We start from the raw sequence: 22120 nt of genomic DNA, 5'->3' as shown, positions 1-22120 counted from the left end.
CGCCAAGATAAGCCGATTTCAGTCATCTAGGAAGAAAAATTGAGCTTATGGCAAGACTGGGACCAGTCGCCTAATGGTTCCTGCCGGAGTTATTAGAATGATGCATTGAAATATTCCCCTTGTAGAGAGTGGTAAGATCCCGCATTTTATGGCGGACGCAAATAGGATTCGCTTAAACTTAGCACCGACCATCTCATACCCACCACAAACAATAGAACCCGTACAGGCGAATACACTTGGTTCTCGATGATACGCAGTAGAAAACATGGTGCTTAGCGTGTGATGCTAATCTCGTGATGCTCGCCCAGTTGTAAGTGGCCATGATTGGCATTTAAATATTTTTTAACTTTTGACAACATGAGCATGTTCTGGGCCTCCGCAGTGCTGTTTTTATTGCTGTGTGCTGAAAAATAAAGTTAAATTTTAAAAACAAATTTAAAATTAAATCTGGACATGTTTTGTTCTCGAGTGTCAGTAAAGAAGCCATCTGTCGCATTACTCACTGAAGCGCACCTGTTGAGTTGACCAGAGAGCTCTATATAATATTGAGCGTCTGCGCTGCGCCTCCAATGATCAATCACTCCTTGATCGTCTGATTCACCGCCCGTTTTCTCGCATGTGAAAATGGCGGCATTATTTCTAAATATTCAAGACATTTCTGAACATGCTACTTCGTCTGCGCCTCCGTCTCCGAATGATACCACGAAACACGTATTGCCCATTTACCTCGCAATCCATGACATACACAATAAGTTTGATATGTGTGCTTCGGCAATATTTCAATTGATTCAGTCTCACATGTTAGGAAGATTTCCAGATTATATTAAAGTAGGCACAGATGCGTCTGTGCGCAGCGACGGTCAAGGTGCCTCTGCAGCTTTTTTGGCCTTTCGACCCAAGTACGATGCATATTTCATATAGCCGATCCAAAGCTAAAGCTTCCTCTTAAGAGGAAGCTTCTCAAGCCGTCAAGCATCTCAAGCCGTCGAAATAAATTGCACACAATCACGTGCATTTACCGAAACACCGTCTTAGTTGTTGGTGTGGCATCTCTATTTCTGCCTCAGTTGCCGTCCGCCAATTGCTTCCGCTAGGAAACTTCCTTGGAGGACGCCGCTCAATTGCCTTGCTCACTGCCTTTTCAAAACGATACGCGCTACAGCGCCGTTCCACGTCCTTAATCCATGGCCGCTGGCAACATGCCCATATTTGCATATATTCTCGCGGCAACCCGTCTGAGCCATGCACCTTCTTTATACACCTCATCGTTTGTGTCCATGCTCCACCGCAGTGTGACAAAGGCACGCTCTCGGTGGGCATAAGTTTCCGGTGTTATTCGATCGTACTTGCTTTTTTTTCTTTTTTTACGAGCACAGGGGTAGCAACAGTGTCACAAGCGAACAGACCTGTGCTTCTAGCTTTCCGCATAAGCGTGATCTTATGGAATCACTCGGAATACCCGTCTGTTTGCGAAACCGCGGCATCCAGCTACAGTATGCGTCCGAGCTGGCCGCGAGCTCTCTGACATCGCGCTTTTGCAAGAGGTAGCACGGTAGCTACTCCAAACGTATGCTTTGCTTTAATCTCGTGGATTACAAAACGGCATCGACGCTAAGGTAGAGGTTCTTATGCTTTCTTAGAGTCTCCTAAGATCTGGAATTCCCGAAACTTCGGTGACAGCTTCTCGCAACCAGTACTTTGGTAATGACATGAGGAGAACAGAAAAGTACAGATACTCAAATAACGTACTTTCTAAGAGCACCAAGTTACGGTTTCTTTAAGTTGTCTGTGACGCTCACTTTTAGGCTGTTTTTCTTTTCACGTTAGGTTAACTACGCCTTGTGGGTTTGGTGCGTATTTTTTCGTCCTCGCTGGAAGTGATGTCTAGGTGTCATTTGTCCAGGATGTCTGTTGTCGCTAATGCCACTCCTAATGAGGGGATAACGCAGGATTAAGGGCGATTCCTCGCTGCCTGCCCGAGTCCCAAGTGATTGGTGCACTCTAATGGTCTCGTAGCATCCGACATGCTTCCTGCCAGATTCTTTCGTAATTGTTCAGAAGACCAACGGTCATGCCGGATTGGCGTGGCTGCTCCTGGCGGGATAGTTTTACGTAAGCCTGGGCATAATAAACATGCTTTGACAAAGAACTCGGACACGGCTGTAGACGACCCGAATGGCGCCGACTGACAGACGCAACAGCGTAGGCTTAGCCAGTAACACCAGGAACAGCGTCTAGCCCGAGCCCCTCTTGCGTAGCGCTGGCGATCCGGCTGCGAAGCTCTGCACGGCGCACTTCTTCATTACATCTTCCCCCCTCGCGAAGACGGAGCCCCACAGGTGGCCTAAGGTGTCGTGAGGAGACTCGAGGCGATCTACGCAAGCACAGTTTCACGGTCTCGGCGAGGCAGGTGCATAGGGGGCGTCAGAGGTTCGATGACGTAGTTTACCGGAGAAGTTTGCTGTAGCACCCGGTAGCGTCCGTGCATGGTATCTGGAGACAAACTTGGATGAGACACCTGGTGTCGAAGTAGGAGGCACCCACAACCAAACGAGAGCATCAGGTGAAAACTGCGAGGGGGTGGCGGGGGGGGGGGGGGGGGGGGGGGAGGGCGCCCGTCGTCATGACGAAATTAACCGGTGTACCCTCTGACAAGTCGGGACGATAAGGAAGAATAGTATCAATGGGAGATGACAGTTCCCGGCCACATAGCAGAAAGAAGGGAGAAAAGCCCGTCGTTGTCTGGGGTGCCGTATTTAGACGTACGTGACGTGGGGAAGGACGAAGTCCCAGTTGCTGTGGTTGGAGGCGACACACATTGAAAGCATGACGCCAAGAGTTCGGTTAAAGCGCTCTGTCAAGCGTTTTCTTTCTTTTTGCGGGTAATATACGCTGCGATAGCGATGAATAATGTGGCATTCAGAGAGAAGTTCTTAAATCACATCGGTGAGAAAGACGCGGTCTCGGTCGCTCAAGAGTTTCCGGAGAGTGCCGTGACGTACGTAGAACGAAGCGTTGAAGCAGGAAGCACTCAACGTCATGAGCCGTCGAGGCTGGCAGAGCGGCCGTTTCTGCATACCTCGTGATAGCCACAATGACCAAGTGATTGCCAATAGCTGCGTATGTCAGAGGCCCGCATAGGTCTATCCCAACCAGGGGTGCTATGCAGGATGCGCCGAGTTTCTCGTTCACCCGAGTTTTACCCGAGTTTGCCCGACGGCAGTCAGTGAACGGAGATAGTGCAGAACGCGCAAAAGCTACAGGCAAAAAAATATGTAGACAAAAAGCCGCGTATGACAACGTGAGCGCACCCTGCGCGGCACGCTGCTTCCACGTTTCAAGCGCAGAAGGCTGCACAACGAAACGCGCCAGCGCCGCGTATTGTTATCAGCGGATTCTCGCAACTTAGCAATACCGTGACTGTCCCGCTGTCTGTCTGCACACTTGCCGTGAACCGCTTGCCACGCCTTTCCCGGGCGCGTCTAGGGCGTGCCTCCTCTTTCGTGCACTATCATTCTTTCCTCATTCGAATGCGAACAGGGTACATGCGGCGCATTCTTGCACCTACACTTTCACTCAAACGAATACGTTAAAGTACAACAAATAAAATAACGAACATTTTTATTGCTTTAAGCATCTGTTTTTTTGTTTTCAGTGCTAGAAATTTGTGATGACAAACAGAGATCGAGCAAATTCTTAAATTTTGCACTTCTTGCCGCGAGTGGCGACAGTGAGGCGAAAGCTTAGAAGCAGATACACCGAAGAGGGTCACAAACACGAGGGCGTTCATACAGTGATAAGTTGCCTAGGGGCGCTGCAGTACCATTCTCAATAAAGTCAGTCATGATCCATGGAGGGTCATGGCCACTCTTTCTCTATTAGGGGAATAGAAACGCAGCGCCGCGGTACGGCTGTTCATCGCAGGCGCTTCACTAGGCTATTAAGGCCCCCGCTTTAGCAACTAAAAACGACACAACGGCTGTCGTCGCAAAATGGCGGTATGTTATTTTAGAGTCCGTAGTGACGCAGTTCAGTGAAAATGTATCAGTTTATCTTTGTGCGCGAAGCCTCTGCGATATATTGCGAAAAGTGCGTGCTTCCCAGCGACACAATTCATCGCTTGTCATCGCTTGCCCAGTGAAGGTGCCTCTGAGCGCATGTACGCAGTATATGAGTGTGTTGTGCAGTCGAAGGTGCTTGCGGATTACCTCTGCTGGAGGCAGCAGCGATCGCAGATGGATATCGTAACGACACCGCAGCAATCGCATTTGGCAGGTGAGGGCTCTTGTGTGCAGTTATGAAATCAGACTTCGAACGGAGATAGGTGTTGGAACTGTTGAGTGCGCAGTGCTTGTGATGAAGAAATGCCATTGCACTGGGTCTAGAAGACGAGCGATTCTCGGACGCTGATCGTGTTTACGACGCTGTGGCTCCGTTTCATCACCGATGACAGAGCAGCCATCTCATACGACTGCTGCGATACGCACTCCTCAGCATCGTCGTCCCCCTCGGCGCATCGACGCCTTGCAAGCAGCTACAGTGACGTGCCGACAATTTACTGTGCGCTACGCGCTACAATGCAGGCAATGAAACCGTGTTGTGGGGCCATCAGAGCCCGAGAAGATGTATGCATAAGCCAGCGACAGTCAACGCTTTGTTTTTGATAGTGGTGCTCAGTACATCACCGATGACAGTGCGTTGTGCGTGCTTTATGTCGGCGGTCAAGATTGTTGATGCCTCTCAGCTCGACATCGCGTCGCTGTTGCCGGAAGATAAGTTGGGCGTGGCCCAACTGTAGTGGGTGCGCAATAAAGGAGGCGTTGGTGCGCGCACAAGAGTTACATGCCTCGCGTGGGGCGTGACCTCTGGTTTTGATTGACAGGCGAACTCGTGCTAAACTCGTACATCGCGAAACCCCCTCCGAGTTCAACTCGGGAACATGGCGGCGGCAGCAGCAGCCTGTGTCAATGCATCCAGCGGCAGCAAGCGTCACTATGACCGTCCGGACCCGTTCACCTACATGACCGACGGAAAGTTTCAGCGTCATTTTCGCCTGTCGAAGACATCAGTGCGCTTGCTGTGTGACGTGCTAGGCGAAGGCTCTCGTCTGCGGAGACAGCGTGGCGGGCTTCATTCGCTCACCGTCGTAGAGCAAGTCCTCTGTGCCCTCTGTTTCTACGGGACTGGGACTTTTCAGGGAAGCGTCGGCGCCGAGCGTTACATTGGACGCCATCAAACTACTGTTGGCCACTGTGTCAGAGATGTGTCTGACGCGCTTATCGATGCGGCAGTGCGTAAGCGGTGGCTAGCTTTCCCGAATACTGCGGCTGAGCGGGCATATATAAAAGAATGCTTCCTACTTCGTGGGAACATTACGAACGTAGTCGGGTGTGTCGACGGAACGTACGTAGGAATGAATTCGCCTTCAATGTCAGCGTTACTGTGATTAACATTGAAGCAATATTTAGACGCGCCGTACTGCCAAATTTGTCACTTCTGTGTAGCCGACTGAAATTTTGTGTTAGCGACATCTCACATGCGGCTGCTTATGATACTGACTTTTTCGCTGGTTGATGACTTTTGTCCGGTTGTTCTACTTGTCTGTCAGGGTGCCTTCCAAATGGCTCACTTTCTTGGGAAAGAGGTTAATTAAGTATAAATAGATAAATGGATATCACAAATTGTGTGAAGTAACCTATGAATGCTAATTTCATAAAGAACTTGGGGTTCTTCATTGGTGAAGTAACTTAGTATGCACAATGCTGAACTTTGGTCATGCGTAATCTATCGGACGCACTATGAAACAGCGAGGCATTGCACAATTTGTTGCAGCGCGAGATGTGGATGTTGCGCCAAGCCGGTTGTGCCTATGCATTTGTGGCGAAATGAAAATGCATTAAGAATCTTGGTGTGGTGGCTTGCATGAAGAAAATACTTCACAGAGTGTTTGCTCTGTTCACTGTCGATGCATGTGCCAGAGGGTCAATGCATCTTCTTTTTTTTGGAGGGGGGGGCGGCGATATTCTGGATTGATAAATCATATATTTTCGTCTCATAATGGGGCTCTAATTCTTAAGCAGTAGAACAATGCACTTCCAATGCTCTGCAGAACTCTCTGTACGTGAAGATGTCATGAAGCACCAAGGCAAAATTACATATCGGGAGAAATGTGGTGCAGATGCCAATGAAAAGTGGGTCTTTAACCCACCATGATAAAAATAAATATTGGAGTATATAGACCGTTTGTACAGCTTTAGAGCAATGATTACACAAAATGTGATATGCTCAAATGAGTAAACACTTGCCACAATGCCAAAGTAGGATGAGAGACATGCAGCATATATTGGCATTGAACATGTCTCGTAACTGTTATTTTTATTGTAAGCCCTCTCTGTTGCACCTTTCCCTCCGGCACTCCCTTTACTGAAACGTGGCACTGTCTTTCCGTTGGTGTCATGATGGTAATGGTAACTGCAGCAGCAAGGCTGGTTAATGCTTGCCCCTTTGATTCGTGTGAGTTTAGTGGTAAAAAATATGGCACGTGCATACATACACCTGTGCTGCAAAATTTAACACTTGTGATTTTTTGGAGAGCTAATTTGTGCTGGGGTATTTCAAAGATGTGCGCCATTGTGGCCTAATAACTAGAGCATTGGTGAGGTTGAAGACTGGGTGTATTGGTATAGAAGCTTGAAATTGAATTGCACAACAATTCGATGGGACACAAAGAGAAATACAGACAGCAGAATGCTCTGCTGTATGTGTTGCTCTTCTTCGTGTGCCATTGAATTGTTGTGTGATCCAAGTTCAAATAGAGCATTGGGCTTCTTTGGTGCAGGACCGAGGAAGTGTGAGCTATTCGACAATATGCCAGTGCCTTGCCACACAATTATGGAATTCGGAAGGTTTGCAAGCAAAGCTTTGCTTTCACATCCACCTGCTCCTGTAATACAAGCACTGATTGAAAGAACCATCATACAAAAATAATGGTAAAATCAATGGCCTGTGAAAAGTGTAATTTGTATATTTACACTGTTGACACAATAGGTGCCATACCGGCCTCAAAATTGTACTGGACAGAGCAGTTTGTTTCCTATGTGAAGCACAACCTTCCATTACATGCTGTGCAGATAACCAAGTTCAGTTTGTTTTGACGTGCTACAGAACATTCACTGTAATCTGTTTTTGATTCTAAAGAAGTGCCAAACACCGCCTCTTTTTCAAGGATGTCATGGGAATATTTGGCGAGACCTTTTTACAGCCCCTCATAATGGAAGTGTGGCCAGCCAGCTTTGCTTGGATGCCTTTATAGATTTCTGCTCCTGATCATTGTGTGCTATCAAGTTGCAGAAGTTTATGCAACTGGTGCAAGGCATTACATGTTTCTCTAGTCAGATACAACTTTAGGAGGCTGCGGAATCTGCACTTTAAGGCAGGTGAACACAAGCCTGCACCAATGGGCACGCACTCTAGACTGACATCGTGCCGCCAGACAGACTAATACCTGCTCGTTGGAAAGGGACTATTTCTTTAGACATGGAGGCAATCGACTGCTGCGCTTTGGTCATCTGGGCGGGGCCTCTCCTGTCTTCTGAAGTTTTATCCAACTCTAAAGGACGCTGCTTTTCATACTACACAAAAGGACAAAGTGTACAATTATTTGGCCTATGAAATAGATACACGAGAAGTGTGCTATGCAAGGGCTTAAGATGTGTGAAAATTAGTACATGCAATTATAAGACAATGTTAAAGAATATGTGGTATCGAACATGTATGTAACGGCACATTTGAATCGGGGAGTGTTGCAGTCATATGCACAGTCTATAGGTGATAGCATGATTAAACTCCTGCTGTTTCCTGTCTTCATTGTGAATTATGCACACCGTTCATCTTGTGGCTAATCAACACGCACTGTATTCTTGCACATAGAAAGAACAAACAGCACAATGACGTGTATGCTGCATTAGTGTATTTTTTATTTACAGGGTCAAAGAGTGGCACAGGTTGTCTTACGTTTTTGCCTATTTTCAAGGGACACCAAGTGCATGTTACAAGTCTCCTAATATGCACAGCACAATGTTTACTGCAATAATTTTATTCATCTTCTTGAATAATAAACAAAATATTAAACTGAAAGCTCCTTTATAAGGTGCCTTCTGTGGGCTCGACAGGAGAGCAGTGAGGGCACCGATACTACTGTTGCAGAGCAGCCCTCTGGACCTCTGCCACACACTCAAGAGCACGTGCCTGGCGCTCGCCTACTGCCACCAGGCGGTTGAGTGCCTCCAGCAGCAGAATGTTTTGCTGCAAAAAAAGTGTATTGGAATGAATCAGCCGCATACAAGCCATTATTTACAAAGAAAAATGCTCGTTGCACTATTAGTACCAAGTGCCATTAACTGTGGAAGCCTTTAGTGTAGTATGCATAATAAAACAATGTGTCGGGACAACGTTGCTTTATTTTTCATAACTGGGGTTTTCTTTTTCAGAGCCAATTGTCATGTTGATTAGTGTGCCAGTAGCTGAGGTGCCCCCCACCTTCACGAGTCTCTACTGTCTGCACCACAAACCTATTTTTGTTCGCTGCAAAACAAATGCTTCTCCCTACAATCCCGTCTTATACGAGCTGATTGCATCCTATGCCTACAAACATATTTTTATCCCATTACGCAATGTTCTACCATACTCGGCTGTAGTTCTCTCTCCTTGACGTCTATTCTGTCACGCTTATGTATTCACCTGTTATGAAGTGGCAACAAGTGATCGAATACGTGCATGGCCTGCCTGCCGATTCCACTTTTTTTCTTAATCTCAACTAGCATATCTGTTGCCACGGTTTACTACGCCACTGTCTTCCTGCCTTAATGCTATCTCCAACAATTTTTGTTACATCGCTTTCTGCACAGTCCTCGACATCTCAAGTTTATTTGTTAACCTCCAAGTTTATGTCCCATATTGCATAACCGGTAGAATGCAATGATTCTAAACTTTTTCAAGGATATCGGTAACGTGGCGATCACGATTCGGTAATGCCTTCCATGTGCTGTTCAACCCGTGAAATTTTTGTATAAGTTTCCTGCTTAAGTTTCCTGCTTTATATCAGTACCTGCTATTGATATTTCACCTGGATAAAGATACTCTTCCATAACTTTTGCGGGCTTGATGTCACTCATGAATTTCTGTTATCTCGCGAAGTTAGTGAAGGTTACCTTCATCTTTTCCATATTTTCGCTGGCCCGCTTGCATGTAAAAGCACGAACACTCATTGGTTCTCACTGCCTTCTTTAAGCTGTTGGACATTCAGTTCGTTACTACGAAAGTGACTTAATCCGTGCACTCTTATTATGCTAAATATGAAACAGTAGAAATATACTTATCTGCAGTTTGTCGATGTCTCCTTCACTGTGTTGGTAGCGAGATCCATCGTCGGTGCCACCTCCTTGTCGCATCGTAGCTATATAGGCTGTCTTCCTTTTTTACACACTATGTAATGTTCGTGACGCTCGCAGTCACGCAGAGTGGATGAACTCGCAGAAGCAGCACCGGACAAGTTGTTTCTTCAGCACGGCGCCGTGAACAGTAGGTGCGCGTTGCGATATGTAAAATCGCCGAAGCTATTGGCAGTCTTACGGTGTGCCCGGAAAGATTGCTGACGGAGGAACAGAACTATCCAAGAAATAGTGGTCAATGTCGAGCCTGATCACTACGTCGCGCACTGCAAGCTCGTTGTACGAGTTTGTTAACACTGGGCCTCTTCGATGTTTAGCCGCCATGCTCGCCCGGTGAATGGATGTGATGACGCCACCACAGCGTTCCCTCGTGGTATAATGCGAAGCGTACTAAATTACAAATTAGTCTAATGTATATTCAGTGTACATGTTGTAAGCTTTAAAATGCTTCTATACCACGTTAAAGTAACTAATAATATTGTACTAAATGCATTTGTTTTATAACTTGCTTGTGCATGTAATGCACTCGGTGGAACGACAAACAAGTGAAAGAAGGCACGACCATGCACCGACGATATGATCACGTGAGCCCCAGTTTGTCGACCGCCCAGAAGGCAACGCCCAAGGAATGATAGCCAGCCAGAGTGAATCTAGATAAACCAATGAAACTGGAGGCTTGTCGAAAGATAAACTGTGTCTCGGTACCATTCGTGCTTTCATCTTGGGGTGTCGCCAGAGCTCGTGAAGATCCCGAGTTTCGCCAAACTCGGCGCATCCTGCATAGCACCCCAGGTCAAAGGGTCGCGAAGGGCACCGCAAAGGTTGCATTGCTCCAGATGGGCGGCAAGGATCAGGCTTTCGGCGTTGATATTCTGTGCAAGAGCGAATGTACTTTTGCACAAAGGTGTACATACCGAGCAAAAAAACCTACGACGTAGTCTGGTGTATGCCTTGAAGATACCAGCGTGTGCGCACTGACGATTGGCGTGGAAAGCGGCGCACACATCAGCGCGGAGATGCCAGTTTACTACTAGCAGGCATTTGCCGCCGTCGGAATGATAGTTACGGCGATAGACGATTCCGTCGCGGATGGTGAAATGCGAAGCTTTTCGGCGTAGTTCGTCGGCGTGGCCCAGTGCAATTACTTGGGCAACCGTAGAGGGGCTCTTCGAAGTCAGCACTTGAAACGCGCCCTTGTCGACACTCTTCAATAAATGATTGCTTTTATTGCCCGCGGTCATTGACGCATCGACCCGTTTAGAGAGGTCAATAACACCTTTGATATAGCTGGTAAAAGTCTCACTAGGTTGCTGAGAGCGCAACCGATAGAAAGTTAAAAACGGTTTAATCGGACGTTTTGCAAACCATTCTAAAACTTTCTAATTAGTATTGTTGCCTATCTTCGTTGCTTCCGAAGTTGGTTAATTAGTTTTTACTAATTATGCAATTAAGCAGAATACGAAAATTGCGTGACTTCGTACAATAGTCAGCAACATGCATTTGGTCGCGTCGTATTACAGTGCATCGGAATAGTTTTAAGCTCTGAATAAAGTTAGTTTGGACAACCTGTATTTGCATTGGGATGGCCGGCCGACAGGACAGAAGAAATAAAAAGGAAGGCATTCTGAAGAGAATGGAAAGAAGTTCAGCTTCACCCTGGAAAGTCACCAGCGCTCTTTGGATGTGAGCGGACGCTATTCGGGGTCTCGCTGAATATCTACTCTTTCTTTGGCAATCCTCACTCAAGAGGGGAACCGAGGACATCGAGAAGGGGTCATCGTAATCGCCGGTTCTTTTACAGAGCTACATCAATTTCGTCTTTTCAGCGAGAGAGAGCTGCTTGTGTGTCTCGGTATATCGATATAAGTCCCTTGTGACGATACGGGCGTAGACTCAGCGTGCACATGCTACTGCGCTGTTGTGCGTGGACATGCTGTAGTCTAAGGTGTTCGAGTCATTCTATTTATTGACGGCACCCCGTCGCCTACACCTTTGTCTGGCAGGTGACTTTCTGAGTGCTACGAGTCGCCACTATCGGGGCGGCTGTTAATAAGAACACCCCGTCGATTGTAATGGCGCGCCGCCATGATTCGATGGATTTTGTTGAATTCAGGGATTTGATGCCTCCCTGCAGACAGAGTGCACCATTTGTCACTACTAACCCGAGCGTAAGACTATGCAAGACACCAAGTGCGTAGCTCCATCCATACCATTATCAATATGTGGGCTACAAAGCCAAGCTGTAGACGGGGACACCTTCACAACTGTGTGTTGACTACCCATGCACTGAGGAGCTGAAGTAAGATCTTGGCTTCGGCGAGATGGTTCAATATAGGTGAGCACGGCGACGCTATCGGGATGAAGACACGAAGGCAAGTACGCGCCTTTACAACCCGAGGAGCTATACCATATTCATCATCTGCGTATCTCAACAGCTTTGTCTTAGCCTGCGCTTGCACCGCTTATTTGGAATTTTTTCTGTTTCAACTTACAGTGCTTCCAAGTTATGTCTCCGCGTTTCTGTGTTGTTATTCGTTGTGATTTGTACACGTGAAACGCTAATTTTGAGCAGTATAGATTGCATTGCTTTCATTTGCCTTAAGAGCAAAGAAGCTCGAGTTTGTTCCTTTTTCGTTCTATTTTTGAGCATGACAGCGCTGTAACCAGTTACAAGGGCTGTGTGCTGTGTGTGTAAACGTGTGGCAAACAGCCTCATACAAGAAGCACACCGCCCGTATTGCTGCTGACCATATTAACATTTGGGCCACAGCTAGTCATCGGAGGTCATAATACATATTCCACCATGTCTGAGATGTAGGTCCAGTCCTCTTCGATTACATTCTTCACAGATTCCGGAGATGTAATTTTGCACAGAGGCATTTTCGCTGCATTCAGGCATAACAGCAAAATGGCTTTTCTGAAGCCGTTCTCCTTTGCACAAATTGCTGAGGGGCGTTATTGGTGCGAAAGCATCAAATGGCCCATTCAGCGAAAATTCAACGTCTGTTGCAGCGAAACGACACCTAAGTTCCCATTGGCCGCGACGCCTTGTCACGATCGCGCCTCGACGGAGCAGAGTGGGTGAAACGGAACACCTGCTGCGGCAGTAGCGCGTCAGGTGTCGCTCGAGGGGATATGGCTCTCGGCAGCCGGCACACGGTTCGTATCTCTCTCTCTCTCTCTCTCTCTCTCTCTCTCTCCCACTGGAATTAGCTGCCGCGCGCGCATGCCGGTCTTGGTGGCCTACAGGCATGCGCAGCAGTTAAGGCAAATGGAGGTGTATGAGGGAGGTACTTGATTTCGCAGCAATATCATCCAAATTATTCCGGTCTACACCCAACATGACAACGTAGAAACTGTAAAAAAAAATTACCCGCACCCATTTGATCGCGAAGTTTCGATAAGATAACCAGCAGCAAATGTAAAAAAAACAGTACTCGCAGCGCAAAACTCGAAGGACCGCTCAGCGTCGTACAAATGGGCATTAATGCTTTAGCATTCACAACTCATAGGACCCGCCGCGGTTGCTTAGTGGCTACGGTGTTGGGCTTCTAAGCGCGAGGTCGTGGGAGCGAATCTCGGCCACGGCGGTTGCACTTCCATGGGGGCGAAAAGCGAAAACACTCGTCTACTTAAGTTCAGGTGCGCGTTAAAGAACCGCAGATGGCCCAAATTTCCGGATTCCCCCCCCCCCCCCTATAGCGTGCCTCATAACCAGATCCTGGTTTTGGCAGGTAAAACCCGATAATTTTAACAACTCATAAAAACGGCTCAGGTGTCATCGGAATTTTTGTGACACAGTCCTTACTTCAGCAGGACGACAGCGTTGCCATACAGTTGGCTGTGTTCGGAAGAATCCTCAAGCGGCTACGATGGTTTAAATATGGAGGTTAGGCTTGTTCCTAAGCCTCTGCCGGATCGGAAATCGGTTTAGTGTGTTGCAGAATGGGTTGCCCCGGGTAACAAGATATTCCGCAAGTGGGACTAGGCACGCCTGAATAGCGACGCGACATGAGGGGCAGGGTGTTAGGGGATGCGTGGAGGGGCTTTCGTCATTTCACGGAGATGCGACACTAGAGCTGCTGCTTTCGACCCGGGGTAAGCGCTTCGCGGCGACCGTGGCGACTGGATTTCCTCTGCGTGGTACCAAGCACAGTGTGTGCTACCTTGAGAGCGGAGATGGGTCGTGATGGAGAAATAGAAATAGGACCCGTTGTGTGAGTCATGTGCAAATGAGCTTAGCCTTCGTGTGACGTGCGCGCCTCGGCTTTATGCATTTGCTTTGTCTGGTCATGCACCCTCTCATCCTTCTGTCTCATCATTTCATTTACCCGTGGAAAGTGCCAGTTGCATAGCCGAGGTCCCCGTACTGAGGCGGCAGCTCCCGTGCGGCTCGTTGCGGCATGAGAGTCGTTTTCTGCCACAAGGCGAGTTTCGACCCGGCAAACGTAACGCTTTTTTTTTTAGCTCTTCGACGTATAAAGGCGTTTCGCGAGGCCTATTTATGCTATGCAAACGACGTTCTGAGCTTGATCTCGTTTTATGTGCTTGTAAGAAAAATGTAATTTCATTGGGGGAGGCACGTCGTAGTCAAGCTTCTCCTTTAGGGCTCTCTGTCCTTACCTCCCTATCAAGGTACGATGAAAATAATAATAATAATAATAATAATAATAATAATAATAATAATAGTTGTTGTTGTTGTTCTTGTTGTTGTTCCTCTCAAGCAGTGTATAACAAGGGACAGCTGAATGTCATATATCTTGACCTCAGTAAGGCGTTTGATGTTGATGACGCGAAACTTTACAAAGCGGTAAAAAAAAATTTCATGATTGCGCCGCTCTTCAGAAGCACATTGCGAATTTTGCGTCATGGTGCGTTGGAAACAAGCTGGTCATAAGCGAAAATTGTGAGCCTCACGCGGTAGACTAACAGCGTCTTATTACTCTATAGCGTTAAAGACATTCTCCTGCCAAGAGCTCAAGGAACAAAGGAACTTGGAGTGTACTTCGATAGCTCCCCAAGTTTCTCGCCCTACGCTCAACAGACAAAGGAGAGCGCACTTCAAACGCTCGGGACAGTATGTCGGGTGACGAGAGACTTCAAACAACCTGTGTCATTTGTATCTTTATATAAGAGCGTATGCCTTCTAGTTCCTGAGTACGCCTCCGTCGTTTGGGGGGGCACTTGTAGGTCAAATTGGTAACTTCTCTAAAGTGTGCAAAAAAAAGTTGACATTCATTTCTATTTGAACATCGATTCTGTCAAGCGCCTTCCATCTCCATAGAGCTAACAGACACTCACGTTACCTACCCTCACCTATAGACACAAAAAATCGGATGTTCTTTTTCTTCACAAATTAATACATGGAAAAATATTGTGCTCGCACTTCCTTTTTAATGTGCACTTTTACATTTCACAGAAAGTCACAAGGAAAAAGCGCGCACTTCAACCTTCACGTATTTGTGACCCTCTATCTAGAGTGCAGGCGTCATATAAGGCCCTTTTAGAGTTCCTGAATATCTTCATGCCTAAACTTAATGTTTTCCTGAAAGAATTTGCAGAATATAAGACAAAACCTAAGTTCCTGCGCCTGAGTACTCTCGATTGTGCGGATGTTGCTTCCGCTGGTATTGCTCAGTACGGGTGAGCTATACCTCAGATACCTGAGAAACAGCGCCCTGTAGAGTTGTAACATCGCGTGTACTGACGTACCCGCATTTTCCCTCCAAGAAATTTGAAAACGTCTGCCACATGGGTACTCCACGGGCCACATGGGTACTCGAGCTGAGATCTCGATCAGTTAACACCACTAAGAATCTGTGCGTCCAGGTCCAACGCAGCTTTTGCCCATTGATAGGTATTGCTCAGGACATCATTAGCTTCCGCGTAAATGCGACGAGCGCGTTTCTCAGGTGTGAGATCTGGAGGCCTTGTGTGCTAAGATACGCCGATATTGAAGCGGCGGCTTTTTGAAACCTCGCGCACATCTGAGTACCTCATTACCTGACGTCCACGCGCAGATGTCGTCGCCATACATTGATGTGTGGACGGCAGTTAGTATGTGTTCAACGAAACCAACAAGAACAAGGTTGAATTGTGTGGGACTCAAGACGCCACCTTGGGGAACACCATGGTATGTGTAGTGTTCAGAGGTCGGACCGTCACCTGTCTGCCCAAAAAAGGACCTTATGTGTAAGAAGTTGCGTGTCTTCCGGTACACTCGGTCACCAAGGCCAACCGATTCAAGAGAATTAATTATGGCGTCATGGGCAACATTATCATAAGCTCCTTTTATGTCTAGAAACATAGCGCCAGATAACCGTTTACACCTCTTTTGAACGTAAGTGACCAGATCGATGACATTATCAATGGGGCAGCGGATACGTCTAAAACCGGCCATAGCGTTCGGATAAACTTTTTCATGTTCCAGGTACCACTCCGATCTGGCAAAGTTCACGCGTTCCATCCCCTTCCCTACATTCTGTATCTTCAGAATTTTAATGAAAAGAAAGAAATACTGCAAAATGCAAAAAAAAAACTGAAGGGAACTAGTATTTTCATCCAGAACGACTACTCGCAATCTACCTTAAAGAAGCGCAAGCTTCTGTGGGAAAGTGCAAGAAACGATAAACTTCAAGGAAAGAAGGTGTCACTTATACACGACAAGCTCAAAGTAGACAGACATGTTTTCTTTTGGGACGAATCGCAGAACAAACGGGTACAGGTTGCAGATAGTCGCTCTCGGCAAACGCAGTCGTGAAACAATGAACCTTCAAGGAATAAGCAACTGCGATTATTAAATATTAATGCTAGAAGTATTGTAAATAAAGCAGATTCCTTAGAAATACTGTTACTACAACACGACCCTCACATTACTGTTATTACCGAAACTTGGCTTCGCGAAGATATTAACGACCAAGACATCTTTCCTCCCTGCTATAGCGTTTATCGCGTGGATAGGTCTTCTAGGGGAGGAGGTGTGGCGGTACTAATTAAAGATCCGATAGAGGCTGTCGTTCTGGACATAATACCTACGTTGGAATGTATATGCATAAAGGTATCTCTTTGGGGTTATACCCTCGTTATATTCGCAATCTACAGACCTCCTGACTCCCCTCCTGAATTTCTGCATAAATTACGGTCTTGTATGAATAACTATTTACACAGTAAGATTATCCTATTAGGCGATTTTAATTTGCCCAGTGTAGACTGGATGCGCCTTCAGCCTGGGCCACATCAGTCAGAATATTAATGTACTAGATAGAACACCGTTCACCTTGAAGAAGATCTTGGGACCATGGCCTCGCATATCGCAGCTACAAAAGGCCACAAAAGCTCTGCTGCGATATTTGAAGGCTACTGGTTTGAGTCAGCGTTTGTGATCCGAACTGAGTGACCGAACGATATACCCAGTAGACTTTCTCTTCTTCTTTTAATCTTTCCGTCCCCTTTTCCCTTTCCCCAGTGTAGGGTAGCCAACCGGGCTCAGTCCTGGTTAACCTCCCTACCTTTCCTTTATCATTTGCTCTCTCTCTCTCTCTACTCTTTGATATCATGTTAACACATGATCTCAGACAAGTTGTTCTTGAACCAACACGTGTGCAAGGTTCTTCATCCTCAGTTTTGGACCTTGTTTTCTTAGCTCGGAAATTCGATGAATTCACGGTGGTGATCGAGCAGGGGCTATCCGACCACTGTCTTGTTTGTGTTGGCTTACAGCTTGTTTCCTGTGCTAAAACTAAAAAATCATCTGTCCATTTTGTCAAAGATTATTCTCGCGCGAACGACGCATGCGTGATTGATTACTTGGAAAATTGTCTAACTGATTTTGACGAAAATAATGTTAACTTACTTTGGACCCGCTTTAAGGACATGTGTCATTTTTGCCTTGATAAATTCATACCAAATAAGAAAAAACAAGTTCACAAGCAAACACCATGGATCAATCGCAACATCATTCATATGAAACGTAAAATTAAGAGATTAAAGAAGGCCCGTACGCAGCCAAACTTAATATCTGAACTACAAGACAAGCTTGCACTTGCCGTGCGTAAATCAAAGGATTATTATTTTAACTCATCTCTGCCTAATTTTATTACAAACGATCCAAGTAAATTTTGGAATTACATTGCCGAGAAGAAGAAACCAATATCCCAAATGACAATAAATGGACAGATGGTTACGGAGAAGGTTGAACTTGCTCATCACTTTAATATGTTTTTTCACAGTGTCTTCTCAACTCCCAGTAATTGTTCACGTAACTGCCCAGCGTACCAACCGTTTGATGTGAATTTTATATCGTATGCTGGTGTACTGTCTATGGTGCTGAACCTAAAACCAAAATGTTCAAGTGGGCCTGATAATATCCCTAATTTGTTTCTCCGTAGATATGCTGTAACCTTATCAAAGTTTCTTGTTATAATATTCCATGCTTCATTATTGTCGTCTGAGTTAACGAATGACTGGAGAACAGCTCGAATAGCACCAATTCATAAAAAGGGAGACCGTCTACTTGTAGATAATTACCGTCCTATTTCTTTAACGTCATCATGCTGCAAACTCATCGAACATATCATAGCAAAAAGCATAACCACATATCTAGAAAAACATTCAATTTTAACTAAGTTCCAGCACGGGTTCAGAAGAGGGTATTCGACTGTCACACAGCTGGTCACTGTAGTTCATTCGTTTGCATCAACCCTTGACAAGAACGGACAAACAGACATAATATTCCTTGACTTCCGTAAGGCATTCGATACGGTCCCTCATGATAAATTAATCTTAAAACTTGAAAATGCAGGAATCCCTCAGATGTTTATCTCTTGGATTTCAGCTTATTTGTCTAACCGGAAACAATTCGTTGAGATAAATGGCGAAAAATCGGGCTGCCTTCCGGTCACATCGGGTGTTCCCCAGGGCAGTGTGCTCGGTCCTCTTCTTTTTGTTCTATATATTAATGATATTGTTAACACGGTTGAAGGTGGTGTACAGATTCGATTATTTGCCGATGACTGTGTACTCTTTAAAGATATTGTTTCTCTCCATGATCAAACTAGTTTATGTTGTAGTTTAAATAACATTCTTGCATGGTGCGGGTGCTGGGGAATGACACTAAACACAGATAAAAGCGTACTACTGCGAATGACACATAAGAAATCACCCCTGCTTTATACATATAAGTTAGGTCCATCATCTCTTCGTGAAGTCACTAGCTATAAATACCTAGGAGTGACCCTTAACAATTCACTATCATGGAATGATCACATAACTAACACTTGCGCTTCAGCCTTCAGAAAACTATGCCTGCTGAGACACAAACTTAAGAAAGCCCCACCTAACGTTAAAATGCTATGCTACATCTCCCTAATTAGACCTAAGCTCGAATATGCTTGCATAGTTTGGGATCCATACACAAAAACTAATATCAATAGCCTTGAGAGAATTCAGAGAAAAGCGGTCAGATTTATATTTAACAAATTTTCCAGATGTGATTCCCCCACCGAACTTATGAAAATTAACAACCTTGAACCACTCGAACTTAGAAGAAAAAAACAGAGACTTGAATTCCTTAAACTACTTCACACTAACAATTTATCCCTTGACCCATCTGAACATTTATCGCAGTTATCGACCAGAACTACACGCCACCGCAGACATGATGCATTAACCCCTTACTTTGCAAGAACAAACACATATAAGTTTTCTTTTTTTCCTAGAACTGTAACCGAATGGAATTGTATAAGTTTAATCTACTTCCTAATCTTGTTTCTCATTGTTCTGTTTGTTTTGTCAATCTGATTTTCTTTGTATGTACCATATGTCGCCCTCCCTGCTTGGACCACGTGTCCGCAGTATTCAATAAATAAATAAAACTAAAACTAGCAAACGCGATTGGGCGGTATGACGTGAGATCTACTGGCGACTTGCCAGGTTGGAGGAGTGGCACCAGACGGCTTGTCTTCCATTCTTTAAGAACGTTTCCAATCCCCGAAGATTCTTTGAATATATCCAGCAACGCATTTCGGGCTCGCACACCCAGTTGACACAAGATGCGCTAGGATATGCTGTCTGATACAGGAGACGACGACCGATTACACAAAGCAAGAGCAACATGGAGCTCCTCGGTGGTGAAAGACAGGTCCATGCGTGAAGCCCATGAATGTGGCATGATGCTATCCGTACCAAAGCAGCCTGTGTACTTTGATTGACCTGCAGTCTTGTTGCCGAAATCATCCGCTACCTCTATGTCCTCTCCATGTTGGAAAAACGTCAGGGCTTTGAATGGCACCCGTTGTTCGGGAAGTACACGTAGGCCTCATACCGTTCTCCATATGTGAGAAAGAGGTCTTCGGGGGTCTAGGGATTCTCAAAATTTTGCCCACCGCTGAGACTCCAGTTACGGCATTCGGTGCTGGATCCAACGTAGAGTTGCAGCGACTCCGTGCCATTCATCGGCGTGCGGAGCGAAGGTACCAAAGCACAAAGTCCATCCATGATCTAAGAATAGCCAAACGAGAGAAAAGGCGCCTCGGATAATCAAATCTCACGCTTTCTTAATGGTACTGCCTTACGTAATTAGATTCAGACCGTCGTCTGTTTTCGCAAGAAGTTACAAGTCTTGCTTCTTAAAAAGTACAAGTCAAACTTCCCCTCCGTTTATGTATAGGCAGGAAGCTGAGAACGCGCCAGCTTCAAATACTTCTTTACTTTTCAACGCCTAATGACTTATGACAAAATTATTTTGTTTCGCTTGGAGATCTGCTTTGGTTTGTACTGAATTTCAAGGGAAAGGGTGGGGGGGGGGGGGAGGCTTACGCTCGTTTTTAAGAGCACACTTATGTTCCTGCAGGGTCTCAAATAGGCGGCGATTAGAGTCGAGCACGTTATTTTGTTCGCCATTAGGTCATTTGAATGCTCTTGAGTAATGCACGAGGAGAAGTTTAATTACCATATATTTAAAAGTATTGCATGCTTATTTCTCTCAAAAAGAAAGAAGCATGTCTTCGTACAATGCGCATTCTTGTTTTCATTATCAAGCAATCTCAAATATGTTCAGCCAACAAAATTTGTCCAGGACAGCACACACCTCGCCGGTAGCGAGGAAAATTGAAACACTGAAGTTAGTGTCATAGCTCGCGAGTGAGCATTGTGAGCACTTAGGCACTGTGAGACATACTATGTAAATTTTAAACAGTAATTCAATTACCATTTTTTTACAAGGGCTCGCCATACCTTCGAGTATTCTGAAGAAAATTTTCTCGGGTTGTTGTTGTCAGAGGGCACATTTAACAACTTCTCCGTGAATTCGAGCAGCCAATAATTGAATGTGTTGCCTCTAATAAAGAAAAGAATGCGCATTACATATGCCGCCGATCAGCGTTTGAAAGAAAATCACTTATTTTCTACTTGATCTACAAGCTCGGTGTTAGTTCTGCTTGAAAATAGCACGTGGACTCTGGTTTACTGCATTTGCTTGAGTGGACTCTTTTAATTGAGCACAACAATTAAATTAATTGTAATTAATGTTGTTCTTTCGGTAATTATAGCGATGTATACGTTTTCAAGTTGCTTTATTGGCGTAGTGTCATCACCTTGCCTATGAAGCTCCCTAGTATAGCAGGCATATGATGAAGGGCAAAGGAGAAGAATATTTCAGACCGCACGACGACGCATGGACTGTGTGTAGTGCTAACGCTTGAGGGCTTAATATTAACAAAAGGCCGATGGTATAGAATCAGTACGCGATAATACTCGTGACCTGTGTAAACGGCGTAGTCTTTGTGTGAGCCGCATGAAAGCGGTTGGACTCGAGACCGTTTTCTGAAATGAGGATCTTCAAGTTTGTTGCCTCCTTTCCAGCACACCATGCCTGCAAAGCGCTAATTAGAGTGAAAACAAAGGAGTGCGCGAAGTGCAGTCGTGATCAACAAAACTGAATTAGTTAGCAAGAGTATAGGTGTCATGCACAATCAGTGGTACGCTTATGAAAGGTGACGAACTTTCCTGAAATGAGGCGCTCGGGCGGAGTAATTGCCGGAAAGTCTTGCGAGGCTAGATCCGTCTGCAGCCAACAACATTCTCTTCTTTATGCAAGGATGTGCTGATACCTGCGTCACTTAGTCATCTGAAATAATATGGGAGGATTATATAAAACGAATCTATGGATTGACATGGGCAAGCAAGGAAAATAAAAGACTAATAAACACGTACTGGCTTGCATTCAAGAACCACTCAAATCGCACATGTGTTTTTCTGTACAGAGCAGTGGATGAATGCCCTCGGCGCAACAGTCGATTTATAAGCATAATTAATACGGTTGAAGCGGTTCACCTTCACCCATACATCATACTTGACTCATACGCAAGCGTTGAATATTAATACTTAATTCGTAAGCCATAAACTGATCAAACACAGAGAGCATAAACCGTTAAACTCAAGCCAAATATTTTCTTAAAATCTTCGCTATAAGTATGGTAATATGACGTGGCCATATATGCGACATACGCGATAAGCTTCCAGCAAACTTTTGTACTACGCTGTGTTGAGACGGGCGGCTAATAATAATTGTAAACGTTGACGTTTCACACAAAAAATGACGCAGCATCAACTAGTTCTATCAGGTACGCCTCTAAGAGCACCTTAGTTGCGCGCTAAGCACTACCATAGCTGCT

General features: G+C 45.6%; 1 protein-coding gene across 1 annotated transcript in view; it reads left to right on the top strand.

The window, feature by feature from the left end:
- The window catches only part of LOC126531404 (cell adhesion molecule 3-like), a 486943-nt gene that overhangs the window by 16531 nt on the left and 448292 nt on the right, over positions 1-22120 (top strand). The gene's annotated exons all lie outside the window — the stretch shown is intronic.

The sequence above is a fragment of the Dermacentor andersoni genome, chromosome 5, assembly GCF_023375885.2.
Source record: "Dermacentor andersoni chromosome 5, qqDerAnde1_hic_scaffold, whole genome shotgun sequence".
Taxonomy (NCBI): domain Eukaryota; kingdom Metazoa; phylum Arthropoda; class Arachnida; order Ixodida; family Ixodidae; genus Dermacentor; species Dermacentor andersoni.
This window is presented reverse-complemented; position numbering and strand designations above follow the sequence as displayed.